Source organism: Sphaerodactylus townsendi, linkage group LG10 (genome assembly GCF_021028975.2).
Source record: "Sphaerodactylus townsendi isolate TG3544 linkage group LG10, MPM_Stown_v2.3, whole genome shotgun sequence".
In the NCBI taxonomy this organism is placed as follows: Eukaryota; Metazoa; Chordata; class Lepidosauria; order Squamata; family Sphaerodactylidae; genus Sphaerodactylus; species Sphaerodactylus townsendi.
In genome coordinates, this window is record NC_059434.1 from 71,433,961 (window position 1) to 71,458,704 (window position 24,744).

Sequence of the window (24,744 nt, forward strand, 5' to 3'; positions counted from 1 at the left end):
AGGTATAAAACCGAGAGCAGAAGGGCATAATGCCAGATGTGGGAGAAAGAAGACCAGCAAGAAGACTGAACAAGATGGGGGAAAGTAGTAATAAATAATATCACAATAACTATGCAGGTGAGACGTATCAACTGTAAATGTTCCATATGACACTTTTGTAAAATATTTTAAAGTTTCTTATATATGGAATATTATGTTTTTGTGTTCTGTGTAGAATTCTATGGAACTCCCACACTTTTACCATTTTAAAGGATGTGCAAAACGCAAATATTCAGGACAGCATTTCCACAAAGAGATCATAGCCATTTAACTCAGGACAACACTCTTATAAGGAACAGACTTGTGATCTATTGCAACATTTATTATATGTATCACCTTGCTTTTACTGCATTGTCTTTTCCCCTGAACTGGAGGACATCTTGTGGGTATTCCCACCATCCAATTGGGAAAGCAGGAAATGAATTGTCAGACTCAGAGGAGTTTCTGAGTGAGGAGGAGATGGATGCTTCTCTGGAGGTGGGAGCTTTGGATGACCCCTCTAGCATACCAGTGGCTGCTTTGCAGGAGACAGAAGATGTGGCAGCCATCACAGCACTGGAGGTAAACCTGCACATCAAAATGTCCAACATGGCCTCCACCACACACAGCTGCCGCTCCCAAGTCACCAGGGGCTCCAAAAAGCTGCCACACAGCGCGACTGAGGTTGAAAAGACTTCCAGCCCCCAGCAACGGGCGCCAGATGAAAGAACGATCCGAAGGGGTAACGTACTCACAATGAGGCACTCTCCCTCACTTCCAACTTTTACTCATTCATCAGGGATCCCTAGTGGGAAGAGATTAGATCCCTCATTAAGCAAGGCATCCCAGAGCTGGACTCCAAAGGTTCGAGCCCCACCTCCTCTTCTGCCACCTGACAAGAACCTAGCCCCAACGATGGGGCACAACTGGGGGGGACACCCTGGCCCAAAAAGACAGTTTTAAAAAGACCCTACAATAGCCCTAATAGACACCCTCCACCCCCTGCTGATAGTGAATCTGAGAATGAGTTTTGATTGTTAAGTGGCAATTTATATTCAGTAATATAGCTGGTAGAACATGTTCTTGATTGGCAACAGGAACGATAAAGGAGCACTTAGATATATTTTGCACTTACAGGTTTGGATCCCATGGAGGATTTCTGCTGAAAGTAGTGAGGGTATGTGTGATTTTTTTCCCCAATTCCCTCAGCCCCCTTATGCTGTTACAGGAGGGATGGGGAGCAGAAATTAGGGAAGCAGTAGAAGTTGTAGTAGTCACATGGGATCCCAGAGACTGTTTTAATCATATTGTGTTATGTGTGGTACTTAGTAATTTGTTTTGCAGAAAGAAAAAGGAATGAGAGAAGAAAACAGAGTATGTGAAATAGTTGAACTGAGGCCCTGAGGCCTCATCAGTTTGGACGCAAGCAGTATTTATGAAGATGGCCAGCAGCTTGATCATGAACACTCGAGTCTTCATATTTGCCACCTGGAACAAATTACTCTGTTTATCATCTGGGTGGCCTAGATTGTGCCTCTGAATTCCACACCAGCAGACCTCTAAGCAATGAGAGGTTAAAAAAAAAGTCAAGAATGTAGTACTAGAAGCAGTTAAGAAAACTATTCTGCTTTCATTATTAAAACTGCTCCGTTTCAGAATTACGGGCAAGTCACACTGGCAATGCAGATCATCTACAAAGGTTCCCAGTAAAGTACAGTGCTGTTTCAGATTGCTTTAAGAACCTCACAATATAGCATTCTTTAAAAAACTGTAGCCATTAAAATGTCACACAGTGTGAATAATGCTGCAGAAGCAACATCATGGTAACCTAATAAAGAGAGCTGGCCTTCAACCTGCCACTCCAATTACATGCCCCAACAAGCAAATTCTGATAAAGGGGAACATCTTGGAATAATTAAAGGGACAGCATTAAAATAATTAAGGAAATTACTTAAAATCAATAGAGCTCAAAAATCTTTTGAGAAGATAAGAATCTATCATTAAACTTCTGAGGGTGCAGCAAATTACAAGAAAAATGCTACAACATGAAGAAGGTAGTATTTCATTCCATGACTGTTTGGCACAGCAAAACTGTTGAGAGAGCTTGAATGAGAAACGAACTTCCTATAGTAGTGCACACAACTCTCTCGCAATGCATCTGACAGCAATGGAAGAAGAATTTTTTTAATGCATCTCTGTGTAAAATGTCCATTTGTCATATATAGTATAGTGCTATTTATTTTTAAAAGAGTGATCCATCAATAAAAATGATTCATCACTGTATGAGGCCCTTGAGAGCAACTGAAGCATCACATCGTAGAGTAAATAGCTAAAGCTCAATCAAATGATTGTAATTAGGAGCAATTTTTAGAAAGAAAAAAACAACAATCTTGAGTTGGGTCTATTGTTTCTAGAAGATTCAGTTTTCTTCAAAAAAAATAAAGGAGCCATGCATAACTTATTAACAATAATTTAAGATCTGTTGAAGGATAAATTTTTTCCTCAGAGGCAGATTCCACATGGGCCAAAAACAGTGGTGTGAAAACAGTATAAACCCTTTTGCACTGTTTTCACACCATTTTCACCATTGTTTTTGGCCCATGCGGAATCGGCCAGAGTTAGAAACCTCTAATAGAGGTTTCTAACAGAGTTAGATTATACACAACACATGGTGGATGTCAACGAGGACATCCTAGCTTTGTTCACTCACTCTGTCCCTCAACATGGAAGATCAGTTGTCTCACATTGTGACATTTCCATTTTGGGTACTTCCCTGCCATTATTCAGTAGGCTTCCTGCCAATGATGAAGCATAACATAATAGGATATTATATTCACCCAAGGTAAATGAACTCCCACATTATCAGACAGCAGGAAAACTTGAGATAGGGACACCAATTTCAGCAGCAATTCTAAGTATCACATGTAACAGTAACACCACATGGTACAGTAGTTAGGAGCGGTAGACTCTAATCTGGAGAATCAGGGTTGATTCTCCACTCCTCCCCATGAGCAGCGGACTCTAATCTAATGAACCAGTTTTGTTTCCCCACTCCTACCCATGATGCCTATTGAGTAACCTTGGGCTAGCCCAGGGGTAGGGAACCTGCGGCTCTCCAGATGTTCAGGAACTACAATTCCCATCAGCCCCTTCCTGCATGGCCAATTGGCCATGCAGGTGAAACTGAACATCTGAGAGCCATATAGTTCCCTACCCCTGGCTAGTCTCTAACAGCCTTCTCAGGAACTCTCTCAGTTCTCACCAACATCACAAGGTATCTGTTGTGAGGAAAGGAAAGGAAGGTGTTTGTAAGTCGCTTTGAGACTCCTTACAATTGAGGAAAGTGTGGTATAAATCCAAACTCTTCTTTTACACATATGCAGAGGAGAGAGGAAGAAGTCTGCAAGGGAAGCTCTCATTCACTCCAGATGCCCAGAAGCAAGCAATGGATCAATGGTATTGGAAACAGCACTACATGTTCATTAATAATAATTTAAAAAATGATTGCTTTATTTATTTAAAAATTAATAATTGTATAACTGTATGTTTGTGTTGGGAACAGTACACAACAGGGATACAACAGTCATGAAGCTTTTTTGGCTGATTGTAATTACGAATATGATTCTCAGTGGTGGTGGAAAGTGCCATCAAAACACAGTTGACTTATGGTGACTCCACAGGGTTTTCAAGGCACCAGACAAACAGAAGTGATTTGCCATTCCCTGCCTCTGCATAGCAACCCATCCAAGTACAAACCAGAGCCAATCCTACTTAGCATTTGAGATCCGATGAAATCCAGCTAGGATGGCCCATTCAGGTCAGGGATATCTCTAGATCAGAGGTCTTCAAACTATGGCCCTCCAGATGTTCATAGACTACAATTCCCATGAGCCCTACCACTTGGCCATGCTGGCAGGGGCAGATGGGAACTGTAGTCCATGAACATCTGGAGGGCCATAGTTTGAAGACTCCTGCTCTAGATTAACCTTACTTAAAAACCTGCTTGAGTACTATGGTATTCTTAACCAATCAAAATAATGGAAAGTGTGAGGAAAACCTGTGGATGCCTGAGTTCCACAATCTTGGGTCAACCCCTGAAAAGGCCATCTGAAAAATTTAAGACGAAGAAGCACTTCAACAGATTATCACAGTGGTCAGACAGATTGAAAAGACAGCCATTAAGGTCAATATTACTATCCTCAAAAGCAGAATTAAGCAGGTTCCAATTGTCTCAAAGGACAAGCTATCAGAATCAGTGTAAACTATCCAGACAATCCAAGCTATAGTCTCATGCTTAGTAACTATAGTGGTGTATCTTAAACAAGACAGTGTTATTATGCAATGATAGGACCAGTACTCGTATCAATTAATCACTTTTTGGGGTAACTTTGTACTGAGGGCCAGCACGGTACCTTGGAGAGAGACCCAAAATAAAGTTCCACTATGTCTGTGTAAGCTTAGCAGAGGGGAAAAAATCAGATAATTTAATGAATGCAATCTTGAGCTGCCTAGAGGAAAGGTGGGCAACTTCAGGAATCTTTTAGCTAAAAATGAGATTAATGAGATCTTTTAAAATCTAAGTATAAATTAAATTAAAATAAATAATACAAATTTAATAAGCAAGAGTGTCAGGATATTTATACAGTGATAGTACTAATCATGGTAGAATTATCTTGCAACGTACTTGGAATCTGACCTCTGACATGACCATTTATTTCTATGCTCGGCTCTGCAGATGTTTCTGAGTGTTGGTAACATGGGAATATTAGAATACTGTTCATGCTATCTAGCTATTAGGACTGAGTAGAACAACTCGCATTTCATCATGCGTTATAGAAAAATATATCCCTAAATTAATGTACTGCTTTTTAGCTAAAGCAGGAGCATGAGAGAGATTGATGATCCCTATTAAGATATTATCAGGAAAGCACTCACCTTGGAAGACTTTCATTGGCCACTGCACAAACACTACTCAAGACCAATCAATTAGCACCAAGTACCATTTTGCTTACTCCAGATAGCAGGTCTTTTTCCAGGGGAGGGAAACAAAAGAGCAAATACAGATAAGAGATTGCCATCTAAAGGCAAAGTCACCTTTTGAAATGTGTCCCTCAAGGCCCTAAAACTAACACTAAAATTGCTAACACGAGGGGTTAAAAATGGTGCCCTGAGATTAAATAAAATAGACTGGTCACTATTAAAATATAATTTATCTACCATTACTATGCACTGATAGTCGAATTAAAACTTCTGTACGCTTAAAACAGTTCATAACCATGCATCTGGTGCAACAGAACAAGGCAAAATAAATATTTTAAGGCCATTTCAAGGAAACTCTGAATGTACCATAAAGCAAAAGATCAGGGGAGTGAGAAAACTAAAGAAGAAATACAAAGGCCCTATGCAAAGGCATGATTGTCAAAGAACTGTGTAGGTCAACCCAGATGTGCAACAACCATGTAGAAACAAAGATCTGCTGCATCTGTAAAGACACAGAAGTAGTGGTAGAATGTTAGGTTTAAGAGAATGACTTCTTCCCAGCACTCTTCCCTCTAGTAGACTTAAATATTTGCCCATCTATCTTGTCCCCAAGGCCCTTTCCGCACTGCGGAAAGGGCGCCCCTGCACCGGAGCGTGCGAGCGGCCCCCGCAGAGGCTGGGGCTCTGCATGGAGCCACCTCTTCCCCGTCCCCCCCACTCACCTCGTCATCCTGCATCACCCTGCTGGACTCCTAAGACCCGCCCACGCTGCCCTCCGACCTCCAGGGGTCAGAGGACAGCGAGGGAGGGTCTCAGCAGTCCAGTAGAGCGACGCAGGATGACGAGGTGAGTGGGGGGGATGGGGAAACCAGTGTGTTCCCAGCGGTGCCGTTCGCACCGCGCCAGCGGGAACATGCTGTTTTCCAAAAACCTCCCTCCAGGAGAGAGGTTTTTGAGGGTGGCCTGACACCGCTCTGGGGGAGGTGGAGGGGAGCCAGGTCGGCACTGCTGCGTTTCAGCAGCGCCGCCTGTGTGAACGGCTCCCTGGGGACGGCGTTTTTGCCGTCCCCAGGGCGCCGTATTTGGCCTGTGCGGAAAGGGCCCAAGACTTTATACTAGAATTTGTTTTCCTGGTATGTTACTGATAAGTGAGTATGGTGAGCAGTATATTACCTCAGTCCCCACTATTCTAAGTGATCAACTATCAAATTCTGTTTCTGCAGATAGTGCTTTTCCTCTGTACCTATTGCCTCAACTGTGTAAACAATTGTACAATTATGTGTTCTATGTGTCCTGTCTCTTTTCTGTTGTGAACTAAACTACACAGTTCCAGACTAAACTCCAGACTAAACTCCTCAATTACATTCTCTGGTAATTCACAACTATGTCCAGTTAAACCTGTCACACGTAAGTACCATCCTGTAAAAAATTATTCTATCCCTTTACAGAAACAGCTTCTTAGTTTATCCTCCTTGAACTGGCTTATCCACTGTGCCAAAGCTACACTGCATCTATTAAAACAAATACTTAGTGAGTCAAGAAATCAACCCCCTGGCCTAAATCATTTCCAGACTTGCCTCTGTATACCTGGAGCACTAGCAATACAACAATATCTGGCAGGACTACAACATTTTCAAATGCTTGTCGAGTATCTGCCTGAGCACCTGAATCAAAAATGCCACCACTGCTTAAGAAGAAGCTGCAGCAAAATGATCGACAATCTTTAACAGACCAAAAAAAAAATAAAGCAGAACTTTAACAGAACAATAAAAACCCGCTAGCAATTAAGAGAAAAATGTAAACAGATTGGGGGAGACAGAATTACAGATTATTTTAGGGTTTAAAAAAATGAGTTGAAGAAAAGGAGTGGAAAAAATGATTATAACCTTACATCTTTTACTCTCCTTTAATTTGCAGTATCTTTAAATAACCAAAGATGAAACAATAACAAAAGAAGTTCAATAGAGTCTGCATTTTTCCTATCAAGCCATATTTTGTGTTCACCTTGATTTGAAATCAGTCTCAAAGATGGACGTTACGTTCAAAGCATTCCATTATGAGGAGTATATTTTTTACTTGATACTGTTGCTAAAATCATTGCCAGAATCCTTGTCACCCAAGACAACTAGCACATGCATTGCCTTTATCAATTTTAAATATAAATGACAGTGAAAAACCTTTGACAACTATAACCATTCACATTTGGGCAAGAGAAAATAGTAGGAACATGGTACAACCAAGACCTTTACTTCTGTTACTTTTCTGCCAACTCAACCCTTTCTTATTAATCACAATGGCTAGGAATGAGAAACGGCATTAGTTTTGGTTCCGGTCTACTCCCATCCTTCCTCCAAGAAGTCCAGAATAGTACGCACAGTTCTTACCTTTTCCATTTGATTCTCACAATGTACTTACAAATGCAAAAGTGACTGTCCAAACATCACTGTGAAAGAGATGTGATAGTCAACCAGTGAGACTCATGAGCAACTCTGACACATCTCCTCAAGGCCAAAATATATGTGACAGTGTCCTCATGGATGCCATGATGACACCATTTTAAAGTAATCTACTGTTCAGTCTGGAGAAGAAAGTTTGAAGGGAAACTATCACTCCCTTTAAGTATTTGAAAAGCTGTCACTTACAGGAATGCAGGGAGCTGTTTCTACCTTAATAGGAAGCAGGAACACCCGCGATTATGACTCAAAATAGTTCCTCCCTGGGTATTATTAAATTAAATGCTCCGCTTTTGTGGAAAGGCGTTCTACCACCTCGTGGCATATAGGGATGTGAGATTTACTGAGGTAAGAGTTTCTTGAAGTTTCTGTAGGCGAATCTGCTGCCTATGAAGGTGGTGAGCTCCTCCTCACTGGCAGTCTGCAAGCAGCTGTTGGACGAACACTTGTCAGGGATACTTTAGAGTCTGATCCTGCATTCAGCAGGCGGTTGGACTGCATGGCCTATATTGTTCTATGGTTCTATCATACTAAAAATGCCATAATTTGCGCTTTCTTCATTAATCAATAGGCTTTCGCATGGGCCAATCTTTCTACCCTGGTGGCATAGGATGGGAGAGGAGTTTTGCTTAAGTGTAGCTCCGTTTTGCAAAACTGTCTACCAGGTAGCATTGGGTGGAATTAGGAGATTTTGCCCAGTGCCCTGCTACAGACCACTGCTGCGAAATCAACCTTCCCCAGAGCATGAGACCAAATACCCTCGCCATATTTATTGCCCCCCCACCACAAGCGCGTTTGGCACACTGGCGACTGTTTCAAGTCCACCACCATAACCGCTGCAATTGCCTTACAAAGGGCTCTGAAATCAACAGGCTGTGCAATAAAGCTAATAATATCCCCACACACCTTTAATACTAAATTAACAGAACAGCTGCCCACACACACACACACACACACACACACACACACACACACACACACACAGATTTCTTGGAACTTCTCAATGGATTTTTATTAAAACATTTTCAAAATACAGATACAGAAATACAATATATGCAATCATTATCATAACTTCTTCAATAACATTTTATACACTAGGAGCAAGTAAAATTACTGTAACTGACCATGCTGTATTCGTTTTAACTTTTCTTGTTTCATCAACATTACTGTGATCACGGAATACTCAAAGGAAAAGCGTACATGTCCATATTGCTCAACCTCTGAGGAATCTTTGGAGCATGTTCGATTAGTCTGCCGGAAATTCATAGATCTCAGACCTAGCTTGTTTTTTTCAACACTGACTTACTTGTGCCCTCCATATTCCAAATTGAACCGCCTCTTGAACAATAAGGATCCCAGGCAGTTGAAAATAGTGGCCAAGTTCCTGCTCGATATTGTAAAATAAGTTTCTGGCTCTCTTTTTATTTACTTATTTTCTTGAAGTTTGTACTGTATGAACTATGAGCAGTTGTTTTACCCTCAGGATCATATTACTGCACAGTTTTATCTGTATTTTCTCTTGATGCCTAATAAAGGTCTTTGAATTTGAATTTGAACATTACTGTGTTATAACTTTTAACTATTGCTAATTTTGCTAACTATTGCTAAAACTCATTTTGTTTCATCTATAAATCATAGCTATTTTAGTATTCAATAGGAGAAATTATTACCTTACTGCAATATTTAAAGTAATGTATTTTGTCCAAAGTTCCCAGTTTTGCTTTTACTTTTCATAAGGTACATGTCTTATTTGATTAGCCATCCTGTCTAACATATATAATTGTTGTACCTCATCTATCCAGTCCTCTATCAATGGTAATTTGTCTGTTTTCCATATTCGCGCTAGAACTATTCTTGCTGCCATTATCATATGATATATCACATGCATATACGGTTGTCGTATATTACAAGAGAATAGTGCTGGGCCCAATAAATAAATAATTGATTGTACTGGAAAATTGCTCATAAGGCAGTAATAAATAATAAAGGCAGAAGCAAGGCTAAAGAATAAGAAAAAGAAATTAAAAGAAAGTTTAGAAAAAGAATTAAAAGAACTAGAACAGGGGTAGGGAACCTGCGGCTCTCCAGATGTTCAGGAACTACAATTCCCATCAGCCCCTACCAGCATGGCCAATTGGCCATGCTGACAGAGGCTGATGGGAATTGTAGTTCCTGAACATCTGGAGAGCCGCAGGTTCCCTACCCCTGAACTAGAAAAAGAATTAATTTAAAAAAGGAAATGCAAAAATTCAAAATAAAATAAAAGTTACAAAAACCCAATTAGAAGCGCTCATGGCAGATGAAATAACCAAAAATCTCCTGTTTCAGAACTTCAAAAGGTGTGCAGAGAGAGGGGAGAAGAGCACCCTTAGCAGCATTTTTAAATGACATTAAAGTGGTGGCAGCATGCTTAGTGCAGCCACAAGGATGTTGTCATGACTACTCAGTTCTAAAACAATACTCTGACTTTGACACCTCCTCTGATTAAAGGACTATCCTTTCCTCAGCAGCAAACTGACAATATGTTAGTTCCTTCGTTAGTAGTAATTTTAAAATAATAATATAATCCATATCCATTTAATAAAAATGTTATCCATATCAGCTTTATCCAGAATGAACAATGCATATCTTATCCAATTAATTTTAGATTAAATCTTGCGCTGTCTCTGTGTACATACATAAGTGATAGATTTTTATTTTTTCCCAAATAAGGAGGGTACATGAATAGTACCCTCCTGCCTTCTTGGGCTTGTAGTAATTGTTTGTTTTAGTATATATGTATTACAGAGATGTTACAAAGTGCTGAATTCCTCATGGGGCCTCTATATTACCTCACAAAATAATACTAGCTAGATAAGTTTCAAGATACACAACTACATTTCTGTGAGGCTAAAGAGATATCAAACCCAGTGAAATATACTAAAAGGTTAATAGTAGTCATATTGCATATGTATTAAGCTTAATAATTAAGTTAGCACCCTAATTCTTCATATACTTCAGAAATCATGCTCAGCAGACCAAAGGCATTACCATGTTAATTTATTTCAATGTAAAGATGAAAGGATAGTGAATAATGTACTAAATTAACTGCATGGTCATACTTCGCTTCACATGACCATGCCCATATCCTTCCTCCAAGAATTCTGCAAGATTTACAGTGTACAAGTTACACACTGCTTTAGAGTTTCTTTTTTTAAAAAAAATGCAAATAAATGAATCCCCTGTATTCTTGAATAACCACCTCACTAAGCGATGCCAATGAATGTTAAGCAAATATCAAAGAATGACTATTGTTCAAAATCACACAAGTATAATGGAAAATTAACAGCCCAAGACCTGGTGCTGCTACTGATGAATATCCATTAGTTCCTCTTACTTAAATAGCTACAAACTCAGAAGGAGGCTGAAACAGCTTCCAAATATAGTAACCTTCCAGCAGCAAAATACTGGCTCTTGCTATAGAAAATAAGCCATATTAAGCAGGAGATCTGATGAAATGTCCCATCTCCTCTGACTCTGCCTTGCATTTGCACAATATTCATTTTGATCAGCTGCATCAAATACTGCTGTTGGACTTTTCTCAGATTGTGTTACTATACATTGTCTCTCTGGTTGCAAACAAAAACGCCAATTTTGGGGATCCCCACAGTTCTTTACAAAACTCAATGCGCCCCCATTCACATACACTCATTCTGTCAGGCTGATGAAAGAAACGGGAAACTGATGCTTTCTCTCCCATTCTACCTAGTGGGGGAATTTGACCTCTGAGTTCACTTCCACGGCTGAATGGGAGGTGATGGAGTCACAGGAAATGTGCCTACATTATGTGCCACGGGGGACACACTTTAATACTACATGAAGAAGAGTTTGGAAGAAGTGTTTGGATGTATATCCCCCCTTTCTCTCCTGTATTAGACTCAAAGGGGCTTACAATCTCCTTGCCCTTCCCCCCTCACAACAAACACCCTGTGAGGTGGGTGGGGCTGAGAGAGCTCCAAAAAACTGTGACTAGCCCAAGGTCACCCAGCTGGCGTGATATTGAAGTGCACAGAGGCTAATCTGAATTCCCAGATAAGCCTAGCCACAGCTCAGAGATGGTGTGGCAGAGAAGCCCGAGGAGAATCAAGCCACGGTTCCTACCAGATTCCAGAATGCACCTTGCTTTTAGCTTAACCAAAACATGAAGTGGCTGCTCCTGATGAGAACTTCATTGTGCCACTGCTGCTCACTGTGCCACTGCGCCACTGCTGCTCCTGATGAAAACTTCACTCACATGGAAGCTGTATGCATGAGTGGATAAAGACCATGACATATGTGCCAAAATTTCACAGGAATATTTTGTGTTTCTTTGAACAGGGGTATTTTGTGGGGGTTTTGAACATTTGGTACAAAGGGCTGGATCTCAAAGAAGTGAAAGAAAATATCCTATAAAATCCAGGCACCAGAATGTTTGATCACTCTGCATTTGGGCATCTTTAAAATATGACATGAGCATTTCCAATTGCATAAAGAAGCATGTAAACAAGAATAATTGCATCAATATAATTCTGATTATACTAGATTTAAAAGGGGCGGGAATGCTGAAATAGCCATCCCACAGATCAAGGACTTAATTCTTATTAGTTACAATGGATTCGATCCTACAACTATATTAGACTGAAAAAGGACCCTTGCTGCAGTGAAGCAGAGCTGATCCATAAGAGGAAGGATTATTCATTGGAGAAGCGCTTCTCAGTTGACTTCTGGAAGACAGAGCATCTTGTTCTTGTTGGCTCCTGGCTGCACTCACTGAAAGGGGCAAACAGTTGGCTAAAGAGTAAACTGAGTCTAGCACTGGCCTCTTCAATTCTTTTAGAGGACCTTTAATTCAACAGGTGGCTAATTTGAGTTTATTTTGACCCTCTAGAGTTAGAACGTTAAGAACAACCTAGTTTACTTCCTTATTTATGAGATGGATTTGTAAAAAGATTTTTAAAATGAAAAAAAAATGGCTTATTTCCTCGTTAAGTTCGGAATTTGCAAAAAGAAAACAAAATTGTGAATACTAATTTATACTGAGAGTCCAAAAACATTACAGATCCATTTTTAACCAGGTCTTAAAATTAAAGGTTTAATGGTATAATGATCCTGTAAAGATCCTTTTTCATAGCAGTTGACAATAATAGAAATATAAGAGTACTTATTGAGAAAGGTAAGAAAAACTTGAGGTTTTTTTAATGGATGTGATGGATCTGTAAAAAGACAACCATGTTGGATATTAATTTACACTGAAATCTTAAGAATTACCAAAGGTTAATTTTTAGACGGGTCTTAAAAATGACTGTGTTATGATACCAGTATGTTGTTAGGTATCCTTTTGTTAAATTTAATAGAACAATAGTAAGATCTAATTGTTTATTTACTAACTGAAGAAAGAATTTTACTGCCTTTACTTGGAAATATGAAAGAACACCCATTTAAAGAATTGTAAAAATAATATGAGAGAATATTCATACACAGCTAAAACTGACTAATTTTATGACCAGAAGATTTTAATATACTCCAAAAGTAGAATGGGAGTCTTATATTAATCACTTCTTTATGAAAAATTATTATTCAGGTTATGTTTTGCTAATATAATTGTGAAGTATAAGAACACAAATTAACATTTTAATATATAGCTTTTTATTATATATAGATGATCATCAATAAATTATTCATTTAGATGATCTAAATCTTTTATGAAATATTTTTACTTTTTGAATGATTGAAATGCTTCTTAAGACAAGATTTTAGCACTCAGAATATATAGCATAAAAAAAATCTACGGACTTTTTCCAGCAGCCAGTGGAATGAGTTAAATGCTTTTTAAGACAATGTTTCACTCAAAATGTATACAGTATGAAACTATTCACGAAAGACCATCTGCAACATTATAAATCCATTGTTGTTATACACCATATCCCTTGTCTCAAAGAAAGCCTCCACTTTTGAACATTTATAGACATATATAATACTTTTAAGTATACTTTAAGTGAGCCACAACTGGTGTACTACAACATTATTAAACAGTACACTATTTCCAATGTTATAAACTTTAACCCAATATCCAGTAATGCTGGGGGTCTATCTATAGTGTCTGTATAAGAATGTTTTGTTCAAATCATAATTGTATTTTGTTTATTGCAGAATTTTCTATATTCAGCTCCCCTCCCCTTATTCTCATATGACAAACATTAAAATGTGTGCACTATGGCAGCATAGGAAGAAAAAACAGTGTTGCATTTACACACTGGGACTTTCATCAGGTCTCTAGTGGCAGCATGGAGGAATACCGTGCCCCTCCTCCTAGTCATGTGATCATTTTGTCAAGAAAGCACCAGGAGGAGGAGGGGCACTCCTAGTCTGCTAGAAAGCTTTGAAAATCTTTTCTGCAGCTGGCCTGCACGTGCGCAGTCCCAACATGGGACTGTACAGAAGTCACAAAGATGAAACATCTGCAACTCTTTTCAATTACTGGGTATACTTCCTATTTTGTAAACCGGAAATGGAGGAATTTGTACATTTACATTTCATAATTATATTGCATTTATACACTAGCATAAATTATGCATGCTATGTTGTTAAATAAGTAAGAGGAGTTAGGTTGAATAGAAAACCAAGTATTGTCTGTATTTCAATTTTTCCCAAAATGTCAGAGAATTTTTCAGGAAAGAGCTTCCTCCCCCCAGTTCATAATTCCTAGAATTTTTATATCTCTATGAATTACTAATTACTAACACAATCTACTACATCTGCCAAAGGGAAAAACAGGTGGTTTCTGGTTTAATTTATACTATCCCATTCACAAGGTAACAATAATTTATATTAAATACATTAATAACTATGAATAACCTTTTCACTTAAGCTATTTTCACATCCTGTAATCATTTAACAGGAAATACCTGTTAACCTTTAACAGGTTAAAGGTTCAACTTGTGCTTTTAAAAAATGCCTGAAATTATAAATTAATCCAACCTAGCCTGAGGCAGAAACTTCACGATCTTTTGACCTTTAAACATGCTGCAGCAATTGATATTTTTGAAAATGCACATTTTTACCATAACTGCAAAAATACAGTTGAAGTCAAAACAAAGTTTTACAGCAGAGTTTTTGAACATAGCTAATACAAGGGTTTTTTAAACAACAACAACAACAACAACCCATATATCTAAGGCACAGTTCTTGCCATGTTATCAAAATGCTAAGAAAGTAACTATAATAAATTTAAATTGGTTTGAGATATATGGATAAATGTATATAAGGATAGAGACAGTAATTAAAATGCATTTTAAAACTGAAACCAATGTTTATTAGTTTATAATTTGTACTTTCAATTTTATCTGACTTTTTAAAATTTCACTCTTTGTCTCACTTTTCAAAATTTCTGGTTATCATTTCTGTAGAAAGCTAGAAGGGTCGGAGCAACACCAAAGACACTGCACCAATCAGCATATCCTTCACACTCACCTTGTGTGCTGTCAAGTCAATTGATGCAAACTTCAGCCTAAGCTACAGTTTACTGCCACATCTGAAAAAAAATGAATTAATGGTTCATGTTTCTCCCCCAAATCAGGATTTAATTCCAGCCTGAAACCACAGTTTTCATCACTAATCTGGAGGGAAAGTCCAAAAGTGCAATTTTCTGGTTTCAAGGTAATCAACCATCACAAGGTAATGGCAAGCTACAGTTTGCGCTAAACTGCTCATCGTTCATCCATTCGCAACATGTCATTTAGCTGGATGGCCCAGACTAGCCCAATCTTGTCGTATCTCAGAAGCTAAGAAGGATCAACCCTGGCTAGTATAGTGAAGGGAGACCACCAAAGAATTTTAAGGTTGCTATACAGAGGAAGCCAATAGCAAACTCTTTGTCTTGGAAACCCAAGGGGGGTCACCATAAACTGGCTATGACTTGACCCATTTTACACATGCACATCATTTAGCAAATTCTGTAGCAATAAAATTAAGGTGTGCACTGGCAGACCCACAGAAATACTTAAAAACACTCATGCTAAGAACTACTATTGGGGGCATTCAGTGGCTCCAGGTGTCTGCTATTACATTTCCATTCTAATGTTCACCCCAAGAAATGTGGGGGATAGGACAGAAATGTACATGCCACACGAACTTGAAGCAACCCTTACATTACAGCAGCTGTTTGTGTAGAATTTCCCCAAACTCCTAATTATATCTCCAGCTCTGCCCCACTACCTTGAAAATCCACTTGGTGGGGATAGCTGAATGCTCTGAATCTTGGAATTTTTCTGGATTAAGTTTAAAACACAATTTTTTTGGAAAAAGCTAAAAAAGCCAGCAAACACCACCCCCCCCCCCCCCCCCCCGGCAATACCAGTATACTTTCTTTTGGCTGTTTCAAAAATTTCCAGATCTTTTAAACCCAAACCTGAAAAATACCAAAAAATAGCAGGAACCCCAAATAAGCACAGATTGTTCTTAGCACATCAATTTCTTTGTCAACCCTTGACATACAAGCACAGGTGGAGCGAGGGGAAACTGTGCCCAGTGTGCGCAAGTGCCCTGCTGCGGTGTTGCCCAACCCCACCCTGCCCTGGAATGCCCCTGCCATCCCCCTTGATGGTTCGGCCACGCCTCCACCACTGCTCTGCCCGGGGCATTGCGCCCTTCCGCTTCTTCCAATGAGACAAGATATAGAAATAAAGTCAGTTGTGTGGAAAAATACGCTGGCCTCTAAAAACGGTGAGTTGTCACCCATAAGCCTTGCACACGCTCATGTCAGCATGGCCTAATCCCTCCATTTGTGTGCCTGAATAGTTCTTCAAAAAGTGAGTCATCACCAATACACTTTACAGCTTTACAATACAAGCTTAAGAAGAACCGAATGATTCAGCATGAGGGAAAGTTGGGTGACAGGACAACTGCGTGATTCAGGGACAAACATACTTGTCTTTAGAAAGTAATACACTTTCTTTACAATTCCCAGCTCATTTTATATGACCCATTAGACGACAGAGGATTGTGTAATTATTTTCCCCTGAGAATTCAAGGTAAGAACTTATTTTAGGTGACTGCCTCAGAAGTCAAAGTGTTTCGTCTATAAAAGTGGAGATACTTTACTGTGTGAGCCAAGTTATATGGGACTATGTCCCATTTATTTGATTCTCCAAAGGCAATTGGCTGCCCACTGGGTAAAACAGTATGCTGAACGACACGGACTACTGGCCTGATCCAGCATGTTCTTCTTAGGTTACAAGGCCAACATCTCAAAACAGAGGAACGGAAAAGCCCTTGTGGTGTAATAGCCTGAGGCAATATTATGCTGCAGGCAGGTCACCAAACAGAGGAAACAAAATTCTGAGGTCTTCTGACAAACAGACAGGAGGCGAAGTACATGCCTGGCAGGCCAGTACAGTGCTGCATGGTCTGAGAAGAAGAGTATTTGCATCAAATTGCTGTTGACCTTGTGGCTTCTGCTTTGAATTGTCTGTTGTGTTTTGACTTTGGCTTGAATCTCTGGATCAAATTCTGACCTCCAGGCAAGTGCTGATAGTGCATGGCTATCAAGACAGTGGCTCCTTTACTGAGGGAAAGAAAAGGTGTAATGTGATCTTAAAACAGTCACTGTTTGATTGCCCAACCTACCTCACAGAGTTATTCTAAGGACTAATAGGTAGAATCATGTAAATCACCTGGAACTCATTGAGGAAATGAAAAAATGGAAGATATGAAGACTGGAAAGAAAATTCTGGGCAAGTCACTTTTGTATGATTTGGGGGGTGGGCGCTGTCATGGGGAAGCTAAATGGAATCTCTTTGGGAAAGTATGGTGTTTCTTGTCAGCTATCAGAGACCAGGTGGGACCAGGAGTTACTGAAAATGAAGAGTGGGCTGGCTCCTGTCAATAGCCAGTAGCAGAAGTTATACAGGAGAAGCACCCCTGTGGGGCCAGACCCAAACCCACAGCCAGAGAACAGTGCCATCCATCTCTAAGCCAGCTGTGGAAAGCCAGATGCCAGACTGCTCACCGCCCTCATCACCAGAGCCTCAGGAATAGCGTTAGAGAACACACAATGCCCGACAGGGCAGGAGGTGAAGTGCATGTCTGACAGCCCAGCACAGCCCTGCATGGTTAGCAAGGATGAGTATTTGCAGGAGCAGGTCTGAAGCAGCAGGCAGGTGCATAACATTAGAAGCCCTCTGAGTAGTGTTGTGTTTATAAGCAGCTGGAAAGGGCACAGCTGCATGGAAGCAACCTATCAAATTGCTGTTGATCTTGTGGGGCCTGCTCCAATTTGACCTTGGCCTGAACCTCTTGAGGTGCTTTTGGAGTTTGGGAATGTTTGGTGCTTGACTTCCAGAGAGAAACTGGACTCTGTGTGTGTGTGTGTGTGTGTGAGCCAGGCCAATGGCTTAACTCACTACAAAGGAAGCTTTGTGCTTTGTATGCTCCTGTTGCCTGGGAGTGATAGTGATTGTATGTAATTTATATAAATATATTTATAAACATAAATATATAACTACAATATTTTAAATGAATCAAGTAGAACAGTTAGGGGCAAAATTACTATTTCTACTGAATCAAGGAGAACAGTTAAAGGCAAAGCTGCTACTTCTACTGAAAACAACCCAAAAAATTCAAATATGCTTCTATTTTAGTTTAAACAAAATCACAGCTTCTAAACCTAAACTGAAGTCAAAGGGTTTAGAAAGGTTTAAGTTTGCTTAGGATTTTACAGTAATAAATCATTTTGAATCGTTCTGCTGTACACAGACATGAAGCGGACTATATATTGTCAAAGGCTTTCACGACCAGATTCAACTGGTTCTGGTGGGTTTTCTGGGCTGTGTGGCCGTGGTCTGGTGGATCTTGTTCCTAACATTTTGCCTGCATCTGTGGCTCGCATCTTCAGAGATGTATCACAGAGGGAAGTCTGTTACACACTGTGTCCAGAGAGAAGGGAATGTTTGGGGTATATATTGTCCATGTCCCAGGGTGGGGAACCAATTGGTACGTGTTTGTGTAGAACTTGTTATGCAAAGATGTGGTTGATAGTATTGTATTGCAGGTGGGGCTTATCAGTCCAGGGAGTGATTCACCTTTTCATGCCTTCCAGCAGCAGCAGTATTGGTGAATGCCTGTGTTTCGGTGGAGTCCACTGTTCATGAACTTAGCATGCCCTTGGGGTTTGCTTTTGGTGTTTTTAAGTACTGGTAGCCAAGTTTTGTTAATTCTCAGAGTCTCTTCTTTCCTGTTGAAGCTGTCTTGGTGTTTGTGAATTTCGATGGTCTCCCTGTGCAGTCTGACAAAGTAACCTTCTGAATTGTCCAGAATTTCAGTGTTTTCAAATAAAATGTTATGTCCAGTTTTGTTTAAGACAAGTTCTGCAACTGCAGATTTTTCAGGATGGTTAAGCTGACAGCATCTTTCGTGCTCCTTAATACGAGTTTGAATGCTGCGTTTTGTGGTTTCTATGTAGCCCTGGCTTCCACTCAGCAGGCTAGTGTCAGGAGAGGAGGACATCAGTTACCCAAACAATCAAGACACCTAGTGGATCAAACCACAAGAAAGCCTAACTCAAAACTTTCTATTATGGTGTGTAAGGAGGGCTTTCTCATGGATGTGGCCAGTGGCCTTGGAGTTTCCTTCTGTGTCCAAACCTAAGTGATGGCCCACATGCTGAATCCCTATCTGACATTTCTGATGTTACTACAGAGTCCTTGACAGCCATGGGATCTATGCTGCCAGAAGTACAGGCAGACTGAATCTTGAAACAATCTAGAGAACCTTGACAAATATTCAGCACAATTAAATGCCATTTCATGATGAGACACCTACTGCACCCCTTTGCCAAGGGCTTGCCTTGTGACTCCACAACTTGAACTTAAAACTGGTTAAAAGATAAGTCATGGCAGAGATTATGAAATTGTATAAATATACATTATATGCGTTATAAAGAAATGGGGATTGATATTAAAGTGGTTGTGTTTATCTAATTACAACTCGTAATGGAAGAGGAAATGAGGCATGGGAATCTGCCAGCTTAGCTTCGTGAGACAGTCAGAACGACTGAGCAGCCTCTTTAGCAGGGGAGAAGGAAAGCTCCATGCCTGCATTGGTTTTAATTCTCGTTTTTCTTTGGAGGAGGTGCTAGTAATAAAAATGTAATTGCAACTTATATTGGCATGGGCTGGCCCTAACAAAACAAGTTTTGTAGGAGACTGTCTTCATTCTTGAACTCGGTAAGAGACCAATAAATACCAGCAATTTATTTAGGTTACCAATGTAAGCTTAATAGATGTCAATAACAGTGGATGCTCTCTTCTTCCTTCCCTTTGAATTGATTACAGTCCAAAAGACTTTTGATTTTAAAACCATATGCTCCAATGATGGCACATCATCCAACATTAAATGGTATATGGCTGTCTGGGTTGAAGAAGAAGAAGAGTTTGGATGTATATCCCCCTTTTCTCTCCTGCAGGAGACTCAAAGGGGTTACAATCTCCTTGCCCTTCCCCCCTCACAACAAACACCCTGTGAGGTAGGTGGGGCTGAGAGAGCTCCGAGAAGCTGTGACTAGGCCAAGGTCACCCAGCTGGCATGTGTGGGAGTGTACAGGCTAATCTGAATTCCCCAGATAAGCCTCCACAGCTCAGGCGGCAGAGCTGGGAATCAAACCCGGTTCCTCCAGATTAGATACACGAGCTCTTAACCTCCTACGCCACTGCTGACAGTGTCGCTGTGCCGGTCCCATGACTGTATAGTGTACAAAAGAGAGATGCTTATATTGAGGAATTTGTCAACCTGCATAAGAAGAGGTTAAATTCATGATTTCAACTTGTATAAATCTTTGTGAAAATAGGCTGGGAATAAAAAGAATGCACAAACCTGGGCACTGTTTTTGAAAGCTTCCCAAACGCATGTCAATACATTATGCTATACAAGTGTTACTCATTGTTTTTAAGTCACAGCCATAAGGGAGTAGAAAGTCAGGCCTGTTAATCACTGAGCACACCTTGAAAACACTACAGATGTTCACAGCCAAAATAAAGAGAGAGAATCAGGCAATGCTTTCTAACAATTAAGGAATGGCCAGGTCACTGACCAAAGATTGTTCACAGTGATCAAAAGAGGGAACCAATCCAGGAATAAGAAGTACATTTCAAACCTTAGGCTATGAACAAACACAATAGGATAATTCTCTTGAAGAATGCCATGTCAAATTGACTTCACCAATGCACCTGTAAATTACAAAGAATATCCATGCCAAAACTTACCTCATACAGAGTATTTCTTCCATAAGGATAAAGTTCCTGCAATGCTATTTCCATATATATTAATTGTAATTTAAATGATTTAGTACATCTACTGACCCTGCCAAAGTTAGGGATTTAGACCAAGTAGTTCTTCCTAATACAATATTTTCTGCTGTTGCTGTTGACTCAGCATGCCTCGTATATGGAAATTCACTGTTCTTTAAATCTCTGACTCCCAAGTCTGGCTGCATAGGTCACTTGATGCTGACCTTTGCTAGCCTTTAGGCAAGACCTTGCCACCTTCGTTGAGAATATTCTATTCAGCGAACTCAATCTTCCCCTTGTTTTGACTTGTTCTGCCTTCAGTTTGTTGTGACAAAAGTTCTTACCTCTTCTAGGTAAGTGCATAGACAAGAACTCCATTTACAAATTTACTCCCAACAAATTTCAGCAACTAACTGGTGGACCACATTGTTAGCTGAACACTAATGTGTAATAAAAGAAACAGACTTCCATAGTTTACTGGACTGGGTCTAGATCTTTTTATCCCGACATGAAGTTACTTTCAAAATTATTCTCCTCTGCCAATGTTCTTAAAATGCATGAAGGGAAAGGGGAAAAATGCAGAATCATAGTAGTGGGTGAATGGTATGGCAAAACCATTAGAAAAGCTTTTCGAACAGAAGTTAGCATCTGGAAGTCCTACTGGCAAATTCTTTGGAATGAACTTGCTGACCATCAGTAGCTGAACTAGCAGACCTTGCGTCAATGAAACTTGGAAGTCGTTGAGCTTGGGTGATGATAACAGAGCTTGTTGACCTTCTCAATCTCTCTTCATAAATCTACTAACTGCCATAACAGTTTTAACACCATATTTTCATCTGACCATTTGACTTTTTTCCGAGGCATTTTTTAAGACAGCAGCCTTCAAATTATATTCCTTGATGATGAGCAGAATTCAAAGATTGGGCAGCTTCCATATTGCATTACAGGGAGTGGAATTAGACTTGTTAATTCAGAAGTCAACACTTGTGGCTAGCCAAGGAAACATTTGTTTCAGCTCTGTTACACACACATTATAAACCTTGTCCTATGATGAAACCTGGGAACTTTACAAGAAGTAGTGATACAATAGTTTTAGAGGCCACTGGAAGATTTCTCCAAATCTATTTCACCACCAAGTCTTCCATTAAAAATATTATGCACTTAGGACATTTTCCACCTTGTCTAATGAACTGAGCAAAGCTTCTGGTCAGCATATAGTTGGAGCAAGAATGATGAAAGGGTGCAAAGTCATTCCAACTGTAGTGCAGCCTGGCAGCAGGTAGTTTTGCCAGCAATGTTTAAAGCTCCGTGGCGTGGAAGCAAACCTCTTTGTTGACTTCAGTTAATATTATGTGTGGTCTCTGAGTAGCCAATACTGCCTTCCAAAAAAATGACAAAGATCCGTTAAGAAAGCTGGGATAGTAAGCGCCACAGACTTGCTGTCTGCAGCCCCATACGCTGGAATAGGGAGGAAAAAACAACAGGTGGCCATGAGTGGTTGTATTTTATTTTCCAGAGAGTTACTACTTGGGTGGTAACTTCTGAACAGCATATATATGGGATCACCTCTAGTTCAGTCACACTTAGAAACAGATGTGCTCCAGGTTGCAAGCTTGAGGAATTAAAAGCGTACCAGGCTTTGCTGCTAGCAAAGGCAAAGGCATAAGGTTTCATTGTAGGACAAATAATGGACAATAGGGACATCCTAAAAGGTATTTCAGTGATGAAGGATGGAGGACTATGCTTGTGACAACCCCTAGCAATGAGTTAAATGCTCTATACAAATGTCTGCCCGAGAATAACATGTTCCTTTATTTGTACCAAACCGCACAGTGAAACCCTTGCATCAAACTAAAGATTATGCCTATCGTGCCAGGACACAAGTGTGAATGGGGAATAATAATAAATATTGGTGATAGAGGTATATGCAGAATGCATTTTTGCCTGTCTGTGATCACAACTGGTCCAACCACAACTTCAATTCAGAGAGGAAACATTCAGATCAGCAAGTACAATACATAGAAATTTCTGGATCCAGCACCCAAATGAAGTATTAGAATACATAATTAATGCAATTTGAAAGGCCTAAAGAAATCAAGTAGAATCACCCTGAAATCTACAACAAGGGTATGGATATAAAAAGAACAAAACGTTTTGGCAATCTATGCAGTTGCTCCATCACTGGAATTCACCTCTGCTTTTGCTGGGTTTGCATATATATACACTTCCTTTTCTTTTATATCTTGGTTTTTTTATATACATTAATGAAGACAATTGTGAAGCTGTATGAAAAGGAGATATTTGAACATGAATGGTTTGGGCATACACTTCAAACAGAATTTATGTTTGCTGGAAACTGGCTGGTTATTTTTATAGTTTGGTTGAAGGAGATGCCATTGAAACAGTGTTGATTATTTTTCTGTATTTTTATATTATTTTAAAATCAGAAAGTACAATAATAAAACATAAAAAATCTCACTAAGACCTAATAATAAATAAAATCTCACTAAAAATAATAATAATAAAAAAATCTCACTAATACCCTATAATAAAAAATAAAAAATCTCACTAAGACCTAATCTACACATAATTTTAACAGTGTGTTCATTACTTTTTTTCATAAGCAATTGTTATGCATTGCCAAAGTATGCAAATGTCCAATCTGCTTGGGCCAGGGGTCGGCAACCTTTACCACCCAAAGAGCCATTTGGACCCATTTTCCATGGCTCCAAAGATCTACCAAGACGGAGAGGCAGCTCTGCACAGAGCCTCCTCCAGTTCGGCCCCTCCACTCACCTTTCCTTCCAGAGCTGCTCTGGAGGGAAACGCCCACACTACCCTCCGACCTCCAGGCCACACGGAGCTGCAGTATAAGGCTGAAAGAGCCGCATGTGGCTCTGGAGCCGCGGGTTGCAGATCCTGGCTTGGGTGAAAGTTCATTGCCTTCTTCCACTTCTGAAGTGCAGTTTGAGTCAAATGGTGGAAAGTTTTATCAAAGAACAAACCAAGAAAGAGAACCCCCTCAATATACACTGGCTTCTCCACAAAATGTTGTAATAAAAGGATACATAATTTTGTTTTAAGAGGCAGGTTCTTCTTCAGATTAGTGAAGTTTTATGTGTATCTATATTTCATTGCAGTCCTGAGAACACTTCCCTGTGACTATGTCCCATTGAGTAGAGTTCTGAGCAGACTGGATCAGAAGATGTCGTCTTAGACTTTCATTCAGCATCGTACTCAATGTTATGGAAAACCTGCTGTTGTCTCCAGATGTGTGTATCACTGTCAGATTTTTTCCCTACCTTGCTATAACATGCAGTAACCCTGCCTATTGGATATTGCCTTGCCTTGGGTATTGCCAGTGAGGTAACGTAGGGAATGAGGTGATACAGGGAATAATGAAACTCCCATCTCCATGATACCACAAACATGGAGTAAAGAGCTTGGCTGTCGCATGGCCATGGTGCTGCCCAAACTCACGGGATATCATTTTCACCCAGAAATGATTATTCGTTTCTAACCTCCTGTTCCTTTCTACACTTAGACTGCCATCATCAGGCAGGGGAGACTAAAAACAGGAGTGTAGGACGCTGAAGGAAAGACACAGCCACATATAGGCAGACTATAACAATATCCTGGTCTAAAAAAAATGACAAATTTAACTTTAAAAAGGGGAAAGAAGCTAGCGCAAATCCTAAAGTGGAGAAATGCAACCAGAGCAGTGAGAAAGTCAGGTTACACTGGCAACAGCTGTGGGTAGCCTGGAAAAGAAAGAAACAACATCCTTCATAGATTACATCGGTTCTCAAAGCTTCAAGTTTCACACCTCCTTATTAAAGAAAATGTCAAAAAGTAACAAATTAAACCCTACTAACACACACAAAAAGTAAAAAATGCCAGTCTGCTGGCCAAATTACCATTCAACCAAATGGTACTTAATTTCTGGGAAACGTATATTACTTTTATTGTCAATTGGCTCTTGCTTTTAATGGCTT

At 39.8% G+C, this 24,744-nt stretch overlaps 1 protein-coding gene across 1 annotated transcript in view; it reads right to left on the reverse strand.

The window, feature by feature from the left end:
- The window catches only part of BMPR1B (bone morphogenetic protein receptor type 1B), a 221,844-nt gene extending 206,886 nt beyond the window's left edge, over positions 1-14,958 (reverse strand). Inside the window, exon 1 of the mRNA XM_048509303.1 lies at positions 14,940-14,958. The gene's annotated coding sequence lies outside the window, so the exon portion shown is untranslated. The remainder of the gene's footprint in view (positions 1-14,939) is intronic.
- Between the last annotated feature and the right edge of the window lie 9,786 nt (positions 14,959-24,744).